The sequence below is a fragment of the Oryzias latipes genome, chromosome 14 (genome assembly GCF_053564925.1).
Source record: "Oryzias latipes strain Hd-rR chromosome 14, Olatipes_Hd-rR_3.1".
NCBI classification, from domain to species: domain Eukaryota; kingdom Metazoa; phylum Chordata; class Actinopteri; order Beloniformes; family Adrianichthyidae; genus Oryzias; species Oryzias latipes.
The window spans coordinates 20,474,366-20,493,381 of NC_136250.1; the positions used below are offsets into that span (position 1 = coordinate 20,474,366).

Below are 19,016 nucleotides of genomic sequence, written 5' to 3' on the forward strand. Positions count from 1 at the left end.
TTATAAACAAGTTTTCTTGTTTGTAAACATTTGCATGACTCAAATATGTACATGCTTTGGTTTCACCTTTTTGTTTTTCCCAAATATTATATTTTATTAATGTTTTGCTTCTTTGTGAGCCAATTTGCAACAGTTTTTAAAGCTATTTTCTTTTCCTTTTCTTTAACTTACAATTTCATGTCATGTAAAATGTTCCATCTCCATTCAAGTTTTTAATTAAAAAAAATAATTTTTCAGATGCTTCTCAGGTTCATAATTGTCATAGCCATTTTAATCACATTGTTCATTTGTATAAGTTACTTCTTAGACTTTTCAGATAGAGCACAGCCCACGCATCTAGCACTGTAAATGTTCCATTCATTGCATAAAAACTTGATTCTTCTGATAACAACAAAATTATAATTTTATAAGTATTTTTTTTATTTTAATTTTTTTTTAAATTTAAAATAAATGTGTTTTAATTTGGTACTATGCGCCTTTTTTATGTGATCATCTAAAACTAAACCACTGTATAATTAGTAGGAGGAAGAGGTAATTATGCAGACAGGTGTAATGATGCAATTTGGTCATTTGATTTGATCAATTTGAAAATAAATAGATCATTAAGCTTTATCCTTTTTCGTAAATGTTATGGTTGCTGGCGGTTTCTTAATGGTCAACCCCACCTCTGCACAGTAATTTTAAGTTTGTTTGAAGGAAAATGAATTTTTTTCAAGAGCCCAAATCCATGGACGGCCCATTAAAATACTGCCCATTTCCCTTTCTCATTCCACAAAATTTGTCAAATTTATTTTTAAATGAAAAACACTATGTCCTCTTCATAGCCTTTTTTTCCTCAAACATTTCTCCCAGAAGCTGGAACTAATCAAGAAAAGAAGATGAGAATTACACACACCTGAGTGTCAGTTTTCCTGAGTTTATAATTACTTGCTAGAGGACACAATTACACTGGCCCGGGAATTATTGAAAGGAAGTTAACTGGATGGCATTTGGTGACAGCAGAACGGCTGGAAATGGCACATCGTACTAGATTTAATTTTTGCTCTTTGGAGGAATAAAAAGGCAGAGCTGATCTGAAATGTCAGCCTTGCAGACACTCACCTTTGCAATAAGACAATTCTTACAAGTGGTGAGTCAGCACACAGACAAATAAATAGTCTTCAAACTAAATAGAGAGGCTTGAGCTTTTGTCTGCATTGAACATTTCTTTGAAATAACACTGCTGAGATCTTCATCCGACACACAGAGATTTGTTTCTTATGCTCCGCAGCGTCTGCTGTGCAGGCGGCCATGTCTCCCCCCCTTTTTGCCACAGGAGCTGTTAGCAAATCAAGTTTATTAGAGCTCCTAATTACAATTACAGTCTCAAAGGGCATCACAATGGAACAATAAATGAAAATGATAAATGAAAGCGGCACAACACACAGCCCGTCCGCTATGAACCTTAGACCTTCTGCGAGAGCCAGAAAATATCCTTCCAGGAAAACTCAATTAGGGACGAGAACCAACAAGCTTCATATGGAACATTGCAGGGAAGAAACCTGGTTCCAGAAGATGTTATAAAGTCAAAGTTAGTGCACTAAACTGGGCTTCAAATCAACTAAAATTTGAAAAAAAAAATCCAATAAAGAACAATACATGATTAGTCAAAGGTAAGAGAAAGAAGCTCATTTGGTTGAACCTTCAAATAAAAAGGCTGGGTTGTCAGAACCTAACTCTAAATGATGCAGGCTGCAGCTTTCCCATCCGGTCAAACAGAATAACAGCTGAGCTACATTCACATTTATTAGAGGAGAGAGTGAGTGTTCTGAGACAACAGAGGGCCCATGGAGGAGACAGAAAATCGAGATTCAGGTGTGCTCAGTCCTAATCTTAAAATAAACTTGATTGATTTAGAAAAATAAAAGAACAACTTACTGCAAGCAGTGTCATCAAATGTAGATTCATGCAATGTATACGTGTAAACCTCAAAGCTTTTAGCTTTAGTTTTAAAGTCTCACTTCAATGAAAGTCCTGTTTTTGGTGTTTTTATCATGTCCTTGCGCCATTTTTTTCTATACATAAAGAATTCCATTTCTGAGAGTATTTGATTTTTCAAATTGCTGTAAATCAAGAGCAGACAAAAAATGCTGTTGGAAAAAGAGCTTATTTGGGATGTAGAAAAAAATGTGCTGGGCGGGCCACAAGTTTCCTGCTGAGAGCTCTCAGCAATGGCGAGAGGAATGGGGTGGGATTTGCCATCAGTCCCGCCCACAACTCAGAGGTAAATTTCAAATTTTACGTTCCCACTGGGCATGTGATGCATGTTCTTAAAGGTGCTAAATACACATTCTTGACTGCACATTTAGCCCATGGTGTTCACACTAGACAAGCAGGGAGGGACTTCTTCCTCCTTTTTCTTGCGACTGTTTATCAGTGGATGTCTGCCACCTACAGTATGAAGAGGCTTGGTGGGAAATGTCAAATCGGTGCAAATCTGGTAAGTCTTGCTCCGCACTTTTTCTTTCACAGCCCTATTTGGTTATATGAAAGACTTAGTGACGTAGAATTCCGGAGCGACACAAACAGCAATTATTCATTTTTCCCCCAAATCAACTTTCGAACAGTTAATTCTTCCATGTATTTTGACGTAATCCATCTATGACAATGAAATCCGAGTCACTGATTGGTCAGTTAAACCTGGTTTCAGTGGAAGTTAGCCAAGCAAGTTTATTAGAGCTCCAAGTTACAATTAGAGTTTTAAAGGGCGGCACAATATACAACAAATGAAAATGATGTGATCAATGGCCGTGCAGAGCCCAAAATCCACATTTGTGTGAGTTTACATAGACTTTTTATTGAAAGTGGTTGCTTAAGGGCGGTGTGAACGTTGCTTAATGAACTAATGTCACTCTGCAGAAACTATGCAACAACACAGGTTTTTCAATTTTGGCTAAAAACGGCATAATTATATTTAAAAGACCACTGGAAATGATTGTGTTTTTTTTTTTTTACAAAAGTTGAAGTTTGAAGTTATCAAAAGTTGATCAGACTGGGACTTTGAATATAAGTATATAGGTAAATATATCCATTTTTAAGTGCAAAAGTGTTCTGAGGACCACAGCACTGATGTGTTCATGATGTCCAGAATCAGAAAATCAGATTTAACTAAAAACAAAAGTCTTGAATTGTTTATATCTTAATAAAACATGGACTCACATGTATTTTGCTACAAATATGTCCTCTTTTATTTTTGTTCTTATATATTTTACTTTGTTGTTTTGTTGATTTCTTGCTTTTTTGTTTTGTTTTTTTCCTTTGAATTCCTAATTTCTCAATAAAAACAACTATATAATGATGAACCAAATTCTTTTATATATTAAAAGCACGTTTAATGTTCACTCCACCTGAGTTATTTCTGAAACATTTTGCCTCTTTTTTTAATCCTTCATGTTTTTGCAGCTGGCAGAAGTGTCAGGTTAGATTCCGGTCAATTTAACTTGAGAAATCCAGTCCCAATCCCCAAAAGGCATTTCAACTCAATAATTTCGTTTGTTTTTGACAAGATCCTATAGCAGGAAGCAAAATCAGGTCAGGCGCTCCTGCAGCTGTGCGCAAACACGCCTGGGAGTCTGCGCGTAAACGCAGCGCTCTTGTACTTTTCGCTGTTGCTGTGCGCAGGGGTGAGAGGTGACACCACAGGAGAGCGTTTGGAGACGAGGAGGTGAAGCCTCTCATTTTTTCCTGTCCTCTGTCCCTCCGTGGAGCCAGCACCGCCCCAAGGTCGCACGGTGGATATATGATCAGCTCTTATTTCCTCCCACTGCAATGACTCAGATGAGATTACTTTATCACTGTCAGCGGAGGCGGCGGCGCATCCCAGCCAGCCGGGGTTGAACCCCGGGCACCTGCGTCAGCGCGCAGTCAACGGGGCCCATCGTTTGTCGCCTTGTAGTGCACAAACGCACAAGGACAGGGGGGGGGAGGGGGGGTGCAAGACGCGCACCCTCCTCCCCCTCCAGAGCATCAATGACAAGCTGGTCGGTTAACAGCAAACACTACACGTCCATGTGGGCTTTGATGGCTGTGACAGATCACCGTCTGGGTTCAGGGTTTGCCCCCCTTTAGTCCAGCACCAATCTGAGGTGGGCAAAGGGAGGGGGCGGGAAGGTTAGTTTGAAGAGGGCAGAGCTTTGCGCGCGCGGACGCCGAATTATCCGTTATTTCTCGACTGAGAGGAGAAAAGAAAGAAAGAAAAAAAGATCCCTTCCAAGTGGATAATAACAGTTGAGGGAGAAATCATTGGGACTGAACGTCAGAAGCTAATTAACTCTCAGGAAACCGTGAAGGAAGACAAAACAGCCAGAGACGCAGCAGCAGCTGGTGAGAGTCTTGTGTTTTTGTTTTTAAATCAACTGTGATTCTGTTCATCTCATGCATGATGTGTGGGCTCCGTTTCTGCTTAATGCAAGCATTTCCTTCACACATGCAACAACTGCTGTCTGTGTCGCTACTGCAGTAGAATTGATGGCTTAACAGGTCTCCGCTGCTGAGGTGCAGCGGCTGCCGCGGATGCGGCGCTGCCTTCCCTGCGTCGGTGAATCAAGCCGCCGCGCGAGGTTCGAGTGTTTCCACCCGCAGACCCGGGGCTCTGACGACGTGACATTGCGGTATTAAAAAGGGGCTTTAACCTTCTGTTTGTGTCGACCTCAATGCGACATGGGGGCGCGCGCACAGTTTCTCACTTTCTGTTAATGGCTAATTATCGCGCGTGACGCTTTTCGAGAAAAGCCTAACGAGGCGCACCTGTGTCAAACTCCGGGCTCGTGCTTTGAGCGCGCGGGCTCCTTGCCGCAACCTGTGACCAGTCTGTTGATCTTAACCTTGGACTAAACCCCCGTTCAAGCAATGCCCTGCCTGCTTTTTGTCCCTAACTGCGCTGTTCGGTGCTTTTTCAGGTAATATAAAGAATATTTCTAGACTTTTCCACAAAGGAATCGAAGCCTTTCAGAATTTTAGACATATGTCCTTCAAACAGCTCTTAAGAGCATCTTTCTTTCAATCTGTTCTGCAGTCCTTAGAAAAGAGGGAGATAATTACCCAGAAATTCTACTCAAGTTAGATTAGTTACTTCAAAATAAGAGAAAAAGTAGTCATGAAAAAGTATTTACTCAAAGAGAAAGGTAACTGGTGAAAAACTACTCTAAGTAATGGTTTAACATCTTTATATTTTGTATTTCTGTCTTCAGAAAGCCTCCCACTGATGTATTGAGCAAGTCAGGGATGTCATTTTTACCAATATGATTTTTTTAAAACATGTTTGGACTACATGTGATAAATGACTAGTCTACTTTTGTTTTCTTTATTGGATATGGAACACCAAGTCTGTCATGTTTTTAAAGGTCCTTTTCTTTTTTCTTTAAATATTTATTTTACTGCTGCTTTACAAACCTACAAACAACAGGTTCTTCATTGGTTTGTCTAATTTCTTGATGCCTTCTTCTTCCAAAATTTCAAATTTTTCTCCAGGTGTGTTAAGGCGCTTTTAATCATTGTTGAATTTTACCATCACAAAATCGTTATACTAACTTATTGGTTAACTTCATGCAATGCAGTAAAATAAAAATAAAAAACTACAAGACAGATATTTCAAGCCCATTTCAGATAACAGGTCTGATTAGAAAATAAAGAAAAATGAACAAAGATATTAAAAGATGACTTAGCCCTCTTGACAGTGTAATAACTCATGATCATGTTGGATGTTTTTGCACTTATGAGTACACATAAACCGAATCATTAAGTATGATTATCAATAAGACGTAGAGTTTTATTTTTTTATTATTTATTTTTATTTTTTGCTTGAGAGGGAGTAAAAAGAGTGAGAGGATATTATTCTACCTCTGTTGTGTTATTTTGCAATTATTTTTACATAGTTGCTATTTTACATTTTTGCTATATATACTATAAATATTTACGTTTATATGAAGTATATGTGCTGACTGTGAGTTTTTTGTCAGTGCTGATGGGCATTCTTAGTACAATAAGAGTACAAGTTAGTACAATAAAAATGTCAAAAACTAAAATAACTTGACAAATACAGCCCAGTCTAGACAGCAAACAGTAAAAATAAGACAAAACTGCTCCTGAGAGTACAGTTTAAAAAACAGTTGCTAAGTACAAATGAATAAATGTAACTTTTACCCATATAAGCTCAAAAGGCATCTTTTTTTACTCTTCTAAACCTATCATTAACCAATCAGTGGCTGGGAATCTAAGTTATTATCGTACTCAAGTTATTATCAAATTTTATGTAAAATAAATATTTCAAAAATGCAATTTAGTAAAAACGTAACAGGTATAAAACTGCTAAAATATTGCGTAAGAGTTTAAATAGTTTGCCTAAAACTAATAATTATTTCAAGCTCAAATAGATTTCCCCCCAAAAATTAAACATGACATTAAATCTATCCTTTTTTAGAGCTCATTCATTTTTTCATTTTCATTCATCTTCTTCCGTTTGTCCCTCTCGGGGTCACGGGGCTGCCGGAGCCTATCCCGGCCACTTATGGGCGAAGGCAGGGAACACCCTGGACAGGTCGTCAGTCTGTCGTAGGGTCACACATCACACACCCATTCACACTCACATTCACACCTATAGACAATTTGGAGTGAACAATTGACCTATGAAGAATGTTTTTGGATTGTGGGAGGAAGCCAGAGTCCCTGGAGAAAACCCGCACATGCACGGCGAGAACATGCAAACTCCAGAATGGTCCCCCATTATTGTTCTGCTTCAGGTCCTACAGGGGGACTTGAACCAGGGACTTTCTTGCTGTGAGGCAAGAGCGCTAACCACTGTGCCACCGTGCAGAGCTCTTAATGGACTTTTCTGTGTTAAAAACATGTTTGTACCAATGAATGAGCAATTGTGACTTCATCCATAGAAAATGCTTTACTTCCATTTCCAAAGAAATGAAGTCAATTCAGTTCACCTTTTTATGCAATATGGATGCTGCCATGTTGGAGCCAGTCTTCGTCAGTAAGCACTAATTAGTCAGAGTCAGCCCTGTTGCCATAGAAATCAATCAAGAGTGGACTTGTTGGAAGTCCACACCTCTTCCACCTCAAAGAGAAAGATAATCTGTCAATCAAATGTTTTGAACATCTGATTGGTCACTTTGTAACTTGCAAAAAGGCATCAGAGCAAAAATAGTTATTGGGACAAATAGAATGACTGAACAATAGTTGTTTTTTCTCTTTTTTTCTCAATAGAAGTGTATGGGATTTTGGCTTCTTGGAATCAGCAGGAACTTCCTGTTTGGAACACGAGGGGAAGGGGTCACTCAGTCCAGTTCTCCCATACAGTCAGTGGTTAGTACCCACCTCTGCAAATTAGCTTGTTTTGTTCAACTGATGCTATTATCAGCTTATAAAAGATCTTTCTAGAGTGTTCCACATCCGAATCTTCACAATTTAGGATTCTGTCCTGACCTGTCCTTCAAACAATTAATAAGGAGACTGCGAAGTGCTTCAACCACCTTTGAAAGCATACTTCTATCCTTCTGTTATTATGCATGTCATATAGAGTATTCCCATGGCACACTGAGAACTACCTGAAGTGATGTTTCTGAAACATCAAACCAGCATGCTTCAATAATTTAGCTCCTACCATCTTGCAGGAGCATGCAGACCCTTTCACTTGAGTACACAATGGGGCAATTGGCTCCTTTTCAGGCCAAAATTTGGTTCTGAATATTTTAAATAGCCACAGTACACATCTGTAAGTGGATTGTGGGGCTGCGGTTCCTCTCCTGATGAAGAAAGTGGATTCAAAAAAATTACTTTCAGGAGTCCATCCATCCATCCATCCATCTTGTCTTATCCCTTCATCCTGGTCAGGGTTACAAGGGGGCTGGATTCTCTGCCAGGAGTAATCAGGCAAGGGGGCGTGGCACAAATGGAGCGGGTCACAAATCCATCACACTGAGGCAATACCCGTGCAAACACTCACTCCTACAGTTCATTTACAGTTAACCATCAACCCAACACGCATCTGTGTTTAGGCTGAAGAAATGCACGTCCTTCCTATGCAGGCATGAGCCGGAGGTACAAACTCCACAACTGAAGGTCCTTTCCAGCATCCCTCCCCCGAAAGACTTAGATGTGAAAAAACATAGCTCAGCAGTAGACATGAATATCTTTAAAGCCTCTTATGGAAAACATGTTAAGTTATGCATTCATTAACAACTCTGTAGCAGTCTTTTCCGTTTCTAGTTAAAAATAGTTTAAACAAAAAGTTTTTCTAGAGATTTTGTTCAGATAAGTCCAGATTTATTTTAGGACAATAAAGACAAAGTTTAGTTGACCACAGGGCTTAGAAAAAACAAAACTAACTTTAAACATGATAAAATAAAATATTTTATTTATTTTTTTATGGTAGAGAATGAAAACACAGTCTGTTAATTATACCTGTCTGTTCACATTTAAGAACTATTTGGCATGATTTAGCCAAATGTAGGACTAAAAGACCAGATTTTTACTTTGAGAATCTTTCTTACTAGCTGTTAAACCACAATCCTGAAACTAGTTACTGCTCTGTAGTTATCTGTCACAAGAACAGGCAGACGACTGGATCCAATTGCAGTAGGTTTATTAGCTCAGCTAAAAGTCCTCAAAGCTAAATCAGGGTCAGGCAGGCAGAGGTTAATGACAAGCATGAAATTATCAGAAAAGAGACAGGAGTAGTCAGGATCCAGGCGAGATTCAGGGCAGACGACAGTCAGAAACACGGTCAGGAAACAGAAGATCGGGTCCAAATATAACATACAGAACAATATTTCACAAACAATATATCGCACTGGGTGAGGCTCAGTACAGTGAATATGTGATTGACAATTAATAACATTTACCGTGTTGTGCTGTGATTGAGAGTGAGGTGAGTGAAATGAGAGTCCGGTGTGCGGCATCCAGGACGAGTCTTGGGGTTGCTGAGAGATGATAGAAGAGGTTAGAACTCTCGAGCTTGTTCCCGCTGGTGACCAGTGGGGGAGACAGAGCTCTGACTTCTGACATTATCATTATATTACTGTATTTTTTGCACACCTAAAAGCCTCAAATTCTTTTAAAAAATGACAATGCGCCTTATAATCCAGAGGGCCTCATTAATTAATTTTGCTTGTGAATAGTAATGTAAAGCCAATTTTGGGAGGTACACAGTGCTCTGTCAAAATGTCAGCCTGCTTTTTGTTTTTAATACGAGTTGCAAACAAGGTAAATTGTTATTTTGAAAACACTAACGTGGCTAATGTGTAGCAGGGTCGGACTATGTCACTAACAAGGTTGGTAGTTACAGGTATCGTAAATATTCTATGCCGCTAATGTGTAGAGTGTTGCAAACAAGTTCTAGAATTACTGTAAACACAGTAAATAATGTCGGACTGACGGACTTAACTCTGATTCTTTAATGCAGCTTGGGCTGCGTTCACACATTTGTGTGTCAAATTCACATCACATGGCTTTCTTTCTACGTGTGTGAAATTCAGTGCTCGCCGCTTGTCCAGAATTGTGTTCATAAACTTGACACTCCAGACATGTGTGGGAGGAGCTACTATCTAAGGTTTTTAACCTTGTTGCTTCATGTGCGCATTGTCTAGAAAAATAAAAATAAAATTAGACAATCCTTTTATTGTCTTTATGGGAAAAAAGAAAAATTTTACACATTTCAGGAGTAGAACTATCAAATTGTCTTCCATGTTTGTTCCATCTGCTGATCAACAGGTCATAAACACGTCACGGGCCAAAGCTGATTCTCTGATTGGTTGATGCAATGTGACTTTTTTGCCAAAGTTCAGATTTTTTAACTCTGGATGTGCAGCGACACCCAAATCACACCCTGATCCCCAAACGTGCAGCTGCCAGACTAACGCTCAAATCGCGCCGCAGGACCTCTCATTCCGTCTGTACGTTGACTTTACATTGAAACTGGAAGCCCTTGATGTGCAAATCCCATTTGGTGTAAACACAGTTTTATTGTGTAATAGCTTTAAATATGATATAATTTCAAAAATAGATCATTCGTTAATGGTGCGCCCTGTCATGTGGTGCACCCTAGAGTGCAGAAAATAGCAGAACATGCAGACACTTCCCTTTGGACGCATTTCAGATGAAAAAGATATTTCTCTATATTTTTTGTCCAGATATTTTTGTTTAATTAGTGGGCATCATGATTAAAAGCTGAAGAATAGTTTCCTTTCTGCTTTGGTCTTTGAATGCCCCCCCCAAAAGTTTGTCCTCCCCTCCTCGCATTTTGTTTTCAAGACATCTCTGACTGTGGTGTTGGGCTCAACCGTATGGAGCTCTCCACAGTCAGATCTCAGTCCACATGGTGTGAGCCTCTCTGGCCTCATGAGTGTGACCACAAGTAAATGACTTTTCTCAGTCGGTCCCTTCATCTGTTGAGACATATGGAGCTAATTTTTCCCTTCCACCCCCCACCTCCCCTTGTTTTCTTTCACAGCAAATGTCTGCGTGGTGAAATGGAAGCATTTTCAGATCCTTTGTCCAGTAGTGCGAAGTGTGTGGGAGAGCGGGTTCTGGAAGGAGAGGTTGTTATCTTATCGGAGTGCCAAAGATGCTCAGCTTTTATGAGTCAGACATCTGAAGTGTGGTGATTAGAGGATCTCTTTTTAATTGCTGCTCTTTGCAGTTCCGCGTGCACAAGCAGTCAAATCAAATATGTAGCAGAGACAGAGAAAGATCTTTGCAGCGCTTTGCATTTGCATCTTTATTCCTGAAGGCGTGGAGATGCACGACGCAGGAAGACGAGGGATCTCAAGTGACGGCAAAATAAATAAGAATAATGCCTCCCCTCATGACTTGGGGAAGACCTGTTTTAGCTGTTGCTTTATGCAAGTCAAGGCATAAATATATGTTTTGAAGATGTCTCCATAAAGGAGTTTTCCTGAGCTCCACCCCCACTTCATGTATAGGAGGAGGAAAAGCTGCTTATAAAAACATCACCCTGCAGATCTGCTGGTCCTGGACGTCTCCCTATTCACTGTGCTGGTCAAGCTGACATTTGTTCAGGACATAAAACAACCATCTGATGATGATGATCAAGAAAGCTGATGAGATGTAAGTATCATCTCTTATTTAGAAGCTTCAACCATGATCATGACAGCCATAAACAAAAATACTGAGGGGGAATTTACAGCTTAGGTCCCGAGGGTGACACAAACAAAGCCGATGAGAAAGACGGGCTGGGTTTATCCACACAAACCTGCTTCCCTCATTATGCCCAGCCACGGTGTCTGGATGCACAGCTATTAGTCATCGAGGTTGAAAGGAAGTATTTGTTGACGAAACCTTGTTAAATGACACATTTTTCTGATTTGGGGGAGTGGCTGGAGCACAGTCAGTTGAGCAGCTGTCTGCCAGGTAGATCGATGGTTTAATTCCCGAGCTTAACAGTCGTTAGCTATGTTTACTTGCACGCCAATATTCCTATCTTAGCCCTGCTAAGCTCATACGCTTGACATGGTAACATCAATTCATTCATTTGGTCATCTTAGTTAAAAAAAAAATTGTTGTATTCTGGAGAAATCAATTAGAAACACGCAAATTTTTCATTGATGACCCAAATGATTGACACACAGAAGCAGTCACTGAATTTTCAGACTGAATTTATTCTTTTCTGCATTTTTTTATTTGACTCAAATGTTCCTTGGCAAGCTTTTCCTCACAAAAAGTTTTACATTTACTGGACTTGGGACCAGCTCACGCTTACACTGGGTGTCAGTTACAAATGCTCAGAAAAGACAGTGTAGCACTCATTCCAGCTCTTTTGTTTCCACACAAACCATTGCTAAAATATTCCATTGCCATAAAAAAAAACCTCAAATCTGAAGAAATACAGCAAATGTACATGTTGAAAGTACAAAGACATTTATTGAGATGCCCGCCTACACTCTGAAATGTGTTTTAGTTGACACTAAAATAAATCAAAACTATAAAAAAATGAAGGCAAACTGTAGGTTCAAGTTCCCTTTGGTAAAGCTTTATTTAAAACGTTACAAAATGACTTTTTCTGCTTCAGCCTTGATATAGATGCTTCATAATAATAAATACAGCTGAAGATATTAATGCAATGGCCGTGAATTGGTTTGAGTTCGATTTGAAGGATAAATAAATGTTTAACATGTCAATTTTCAAATGTTATTTCTTTGACCATATGTTTACGAAAATGTTTGAAATCCACACTGGCTGCATGGCGCAGTGGTTACCGCTCTTGCACAGCTAGAAGGCCCCCGGTTCAAGTCCTGGTTGGGGGGGGGCTTGAAACAGAACACTAATGGTGAAGTGTGCATGTTCTCCCTGTGTCTACATGGGTTTTCTCTGGGGACTCTGGCTTCCTCCTGATTCACAGCAGTTTGAATAAAGAAATACTTGATGTCCTTCATCATCAGAAAAATGCCACAAGAACATGTTAAATCAGTAAATCAAAAAGATTTGAATTTTTAATTCATTAGCACTCATCCTCTAACACAGTTAGGAGCCATCGTCCCCACATTTGGGCCGTGATGGAGGCACGGTGATCAGACAATGTACTGTAGCTACTGTTAAATGTATTAAGCTTCAGAGCCTAAGAAGGAGTCAGCACCTCTATACTGTAGTTAGTTAAAACTCTGTAAACATTGATTTGTATTTTTTTCCCCCAGTACAAGTTAAATCAATGTATAATAGGATGTTGCTGAAAACACATAGCCACCCTGCTCCTTTTATTCATAAAGCCCCACTCCAATCATCTTTTGATCTATTGCAAAGGCATTCCTACTGGTCTTTTCATTATGATTATGCTGTTTTTAGCCCCCCCAAAAAAATCCTTTTCTAGCACATAGTTTCAAGAGAGCAACAGAAGTTCATTAGAAATTAACCTGAGTTGTGTGTGGACCGTTGGCGCTGTGTAAGCCTCCCCACACTTCCCATCATCTCTTTGTTTACACTCTCTCCTGCTAGTTTACAACCCCTCACACCCCCAACCTAACATTATGGGTTCAACAACAATGGCAAGCAATATTGGATCTATTTATGCTCAGACAAGGAAGACAATGACGTACATTGTCTGCAAGTGGCTGCATCAGAATGGAGCAGAGCAGGGAGCTTGTGGCTTGCCATGGTAACTTCAACGTCATATCTACAAGTTTTGTCCAACTGCATTTTTGCATCTGCTCCTGATTCACCATGATTGTAATAAATAAATATTTAGAAATGCAACTTTAATCTTGCTTAATTTTCTCAATGTGTGTCCATCCGGAGAAGCATGCTGCAAGAACACGTAAAAAAACTCAATTTTCTCTGGAGTATGTCCTTAAGCATAAAGTATGTTTTTAACAGTTTTGGTGACCTTTCTGAGTGACGGTCAAAATCTCTCAAATGTCACAAGCTTCCAGAAGCCTAAAGCTCTCATTTTACAGGAGGGACAGAATGTCTGCCGGTCACAAGACACTTTGAAAATGTCAGCCATTGGGGACCCAAAGTGGTGTTGAAGATAAATGTGGGGTTTAAAACTGTAAAAGCTTGTTTGTCGAATGAAGAATCGCTCCAGTCATGCATTAATTAGATTTTCTGGCAGTAGAAAGGAACTACAGTTATTGGATACAGGACCTACGGCCGAGGCTGGCAGAGAACTGTAGGCTATTTTAGTCGGAAAGGCAAAGACAGCAAGGGGCCAGTTTTTGATCCAGATAAGCTGAGAGGCATTGCTCGAAGGTTATTGGCTTCAACAGTGGGTGTCATTTTCCTGGATCAAATCGCAGAAGGAAAAAAGTGAAATAACTTCCTAAAAACTGTTTACTCTATCAATAAAATGAAGAAAAAGAAGAAAAAAAACAATCTTCGGAACTTCTATTGCACTTGATGTTCAAAAATGTAATGTTTTTTTTGTGCTTTTGTCACACAGAATGTGTAAAGCGCCGCCGCACATCTGTTGCTGTGGCAACCAGATGTTTTGGCTAAAGGTTGTGTGCGTTTGCTCAGAGGGGTTTCTGCAAAGAGGAGAGGAGCTCCAACTGTCTTTTCGTTGAACTTGTTATGCACTGCAGTAAATAGTGTGTGTCACTGCGTCCTGGGGGTGTCACAATACTCAACATCCACACTGCAAGCATGTTAGCCGCATGGAACGGAATCCTGCCGCCACTATCAACCCTGTTAATGTGAGCTCCTGCATAATTTAATCCCCAAAAAAAACACATAAATAAAATGGCTTTTGTGTTTGTGCTTCAAAAGCTTTTCTGTCATTTCTGACAAAACATCAACAAAAAGGACAAAACCAAAATGATCAATAGAAGATTAATGTGTCCTAAAAACCTAGAAGAAATAACATGGATCAGTGCTGGATCCTATTACGTTATACCTATTATGGTATGGTTTTAGAGGATAAACAGTGCATAAGGGTCTTTGCCTAAATGTTATCACTTTTAAATACCTACTCCATTCCAAATGGTGTTTTTCTACAGTTCTTAGCATTTTTGTCACGATGAAGAACATTATAGAAAAAAAATCAAGATTATAACAGTATTTCTGATTATTTCTTTATTCAAATCATTGTGAATTGAGGGAGAAGAAAAAAACCGTTTGAAAAAGAGCAGCAGAAAGTGTAAACAAAGACATGATGGCTTACTCCATTCCAACAGTCCCACCCAAAACTCAGGGGTGAATTTCTGATGAACTGTCTGAGAAATGGCACAGGATTTTTCATTTTGGCTAAAATGAGATAAAAATTATTAAAACACTACTGGGGACACCTTTACAATAGAGCAAAAGATGATCGAAGTGGGACTTGAAAGGTTCAGGCAAACGGCTTCATACAATCTAATGGACTTTGCGAGAACTCCTGAGGTCTCTTCAGGGTCCATTCTGTGAAGGATATGCTGCATGTTTTTAAGAACCGCATAGTAAAATACAATAGTACATCAATAGCATTGTGAAAATGAAGGAACGCTCTTATTTAAGCAGTTTAGAACCACTTGTAGAAGAATACATTTTTTTCCTTTTCCCTTTTGCAAAAAAAAAAGAGATAATTAAGCAATAACTCAGAAAGTTTGATTTAGACCTAAACCAGTCTTCTACAGTAAATTACTAAACCTTTGAGGCAAAGATCTGCTCTGTTGAGAACAATATGTTAAAATTTTTTACAACATCTGGAAAAAATAGCTTTTTATTTCCCCCCTTGCTGTTGTGGAATGATGACTAAATGCATTTTTTCTTGTGAGGTAAACCAGAGTTTTGGATCTGGACTGTCCTCTGAGTTGATTTATAGTCCCTTTAGGCTTGAAAATGACAGACTGCCAGACACTCCAAAAAAATAAAATAAAAAAGGACAAATAGTAGGGGTGTAACGATTAATTGTTTCAAATATTCAATTCATATCATAATTTGTGATTGACAATCTGATTCATAGTCGACATTTGTTCATTTTAGACAATCCAATTTGATCCATTATGGGACTGTTGGTGGGGGGGTGCTCTTTCGCACTGGTGGGTTTGATGGGCTACCTGCTCTCACTGAAGCATTCAATGTGTTCAACTACATATTAGGAAACACACAGTAATTCAGTTTACATGAAGTTACATTATGACACTCATCCCATGACCCAAACATGACCATCACAGAGGCACTCAGCTGCAATCTGTGTGTTCATTTGCTGGACACGACAAAAAAATCCAAACTTTGATCCAGTTCACTACCTAAAATCAATCCGAGATATCTAGCTAAAACTTCAACCAGTTTGACTCAGAGATCAATACCTGATCAGTGCGAGTGAAGTTTTCCAGATTCTTTGTATTTTTTCAAGATAATCAAGTGTAGATTAAATATGTGTACAAACAAACAAGTAAATAAGAATGACTGTCAAATCCATTCACATTCTAGTTTCCATAAAGTTGTTTTTCCATTTCCAAATAATCCAAAGGGAACATTAGTAGAACATTGTAGAACACTGTATGGTCACATGTCTTTGCTAAATTCAAAGTGTTCCCACTTGGACTGGAATGATGAACTGATCATTTTACTGTCATCATATGTGTGTCGTCTGCTGTGATGCACTTGGTCATTTTTACATTATAGTAAAATAAACCTACCATACCTCAATACAAATGGTATTTTCCAATATTGATATAACCGATTTATTTAATTTTGAAACATTTTTCTTAATGGTATAGGATGATTCATTTAACAGATTGCCTCAAATAGATCATTCTAGTTGGATCATTGGAATAGAAATTGAGTCGATCCATCGTTACACCCCTAGCAAATGGGTGAAGCAAACAAGCCTTACATTTGATGAAGACCGTCACCAGTTAATATTACAGTATTTGATTTTAAATCTATTTACCTATTACTTTTCAATAAGTTTCCAACAGTGATGACAGTTTTGATCTGTTAGCTTAAGGACTGTAGTAAATCGATCAAATTCATAGTGTAAAATGATCTGGAGACATAGCTTCACTCATGCAGTCTTGTCTGCAGGCCCTTGCTTTATTTATTTAGCCGGAAGCCTCCCAAAAAAAAAAAATAAGGTATAAAAAAATAAAGCATATTAGCAGACGAACAGAAGACAAACTCATGTGTTTCAGTTGTTGCTGAAAAGGAAGAGGCTCCAGCCTTCCTTGACAGGAATATACAATAATAATTCCCTCTTCCTGGCACCCGCACAGGGAGAACCTCTTTTAATATAATGAATTATCTGGCTCGATTATGTCCATTATAAAAGAAATGCGACATAGATGTATGCTTATAAGTCACTAATGCAGAAATAGTGAATGCATCGGCAGTCCTTAGTGTATGCTGGACTGTATTTTTATGAGAAGGGGGGGAAATGGTGACACAAAGACATAAACTGAGTGACGAAAGAAGTTATCACCCTCACTGTTTGCTTTGCTCTTTTTTCAGTCTCTTTTTTTTTTAATTAAACTGACTCAAGCTAAAGATAAACCCTCTGACCCACAGGTTATAAGTTGAGCTGTGCACCATGGGGTCTATATCGGCTTTAGGTCATTGCTAAATGGAAAAGAACTGGCTGGACAAAGGTTTTTGAAGCTGCTCCTTAGGTTTTTAAACCATTTTTGCCTTCATGAAAATTATCACAAATATGAGAATGGACTCCGGCTTTACTAGATAATTAAAGTAAAACCCATAAGTATCAATCCGGTCATGATTTTGTATGTTTTTTCATGTTGTCGTGCAGCTGTCAGGTTTCTAAATAAATGTTTTCTCCTTTGATCTCCTCAAAACACAAACAAAAGACGTTTTTTATTTTAGGTCATGTGTGCAAAATGAACATATGTTCTTTAGGTTCTTTATGCTGAATGCAGGGTTGCTTAGAGTGTCTTCAGGGACTCTAGAGGATCTCCACCTTTGCCTCCTGCTGTCTTATTTAATTGCATGTTTGCATGGTTGCATGTGGTCTCTGGTCTGCAAAACTGAACATTTTCATGGGAAAACTGCCTTTTTGATTCCTTTTTTCAGCATCTGCTACTTTTTGAAAAAGGTGATTCTAGTTCTCCAAGGCTTTATCCTTCTGTGTAATTGAGGCCAACCTAGTTATTGGCATTTGAAGAAAATAATCTTCCCAGTGTGGGTATTAAGGATCTGTATACTAGTAACAAATGTTTCTTTGTTTTCTCCCAGCTTGATGAAACCAGAACTATATTTATCTATTCTAAGGGTTTAGTGAATTTTCTGTTTTTATTGCTGATTATTTCCAATCTAGCCACAGGGGTTGCAAGCCAGTTACTTCTGTGCCGGTCCCAAGCCCGGATAAATAGAGAGGGTTGCGTCAGGAAGGGCATCCGGCGTAAAAATTGCCAAAATAACCATGCGAATCATCCACAACACTTTAGACATACCGGATCGGTCGAGGCCCGGGTTAACAACGACCGCCACCGATGCTGTTAACCTACAGGGTGTCGGTGGAAATTTGACTACTGTTGGTCGAAGAAAGAGGGGAGGCAGAAGGGCCCGTGGCCAGAGAGAGAAGGGAAAAGGCAGGAACATAGGTTTGAGAATAGGGACTCTTAACGTTGGCACAATGACAGGGAAAGGCAGAGAGCTGGCAGACATGATGGAGAGAAGGAAGGTAGATGTACTGTGTGTGCAGGAGACAAGGTGGAAGGGCAGCAAGGCACGTAGTATTGGAGGAGGATACAAACTGTTCTATCATGGTGTTGATAGGAAGAGAAACGGGGTAGGAGTGATTCTGAAGGGGGAGTTTGTAAACAGTGTTCTAGAGGTGAAAAGAGTCTCAGACAGGATGATGAGCCTAAAGTTAGAAATTGAAGGGGTGATGGTGAATGTAGTCAGTGGGTATGCGCCACAGGTTGGCTGTGAGTTAGAAGTGAGGGAGAGATTCTGGAGTGAGTTGGATGAGGTCATAGAGAGTTTTCCCAGAGGAGAGAGAGTTGTTATTGGAGCAGACTTTAATGGGCATGTTGGTGAGGGCAACAGAGGTGATGAGGAGGTGATGGGCAGGTTTGGTGTGAAGGAAAGGAATCTGGAGGGACAGATGGTGGTGGACTTTGCGAAGAGGATGGAAATGGCTGTAGTCAACACTTACTTCCAGAAGAGAGAGGAACATAGAGTGACATACAGAAGTGGAGGTAGGAGTACTCAGGTGGACTACATCCTATGTAGACGAGGTCATTTGAGAGAGGTTAATGACTGCAAAGTGGTGGTAGGAGAGAGTGTAGCCAGACAGCACCGCATGGTGGTGTGTAAGATGACTCTGGAGGTCAGGAAGAAGAAGAGAGGGAAAACACAAAAGAAGACCAAGTGGTGGAAGCTACAGAATGAAGAAACTTGTGAGGAATTTAGGCAGAAGTTGAGGCAGGTCCTGGGTGGTCAGGATGAGCTTCCAGAGGACTGGGAAACTACAGCAGAGATTATCAGGGAAACAGGTAGGAAGGTGCTAGGTGTGTCATCTGGAAAGAGGAAAGACGGTAAAGAGACTTGGTGGTGGAATGAGGAAGTACAGGAATGCGTCC

At 39.5% G+C, this 19,016-nt stretch overlaps 1 protein-coding gene across 5 annotated transcripts in view; it reads left to right on the forward strand.

Annotated features, from left to right (window-relative positions):
• Window positions 1-3,673: 3,673 nt before the first annotated feature.
• The window catches only part of gabra3 (gamma-aminobutyric acid type A receptor subunit alpha3), a 177,364-nt gene continuing 162,021 nt past the window's right edge, over window positions 3,674-19,016 (forward strand). Inside the window, exons 1-2 of one of the 5 annotated variants that reach the window (XM_078930323.1) lie at window positions 4,187-4,362; window positions 7,252-7,350. The gene's annotated coding sequence lies outside the window, so the exon portion shown is untranslated. Of the gene's footprint in view, window positions 4,363-4,809; window positions 4,938-7,251; window positions 7,351-11,002; window positions 11,113-19,016 lie in introns of those variants that run through there. The other 4 variants (XM_023962376.2, XM_023962377.2, XM_078930324.1 and 1 more) reach the window with 4 other exon arrangements.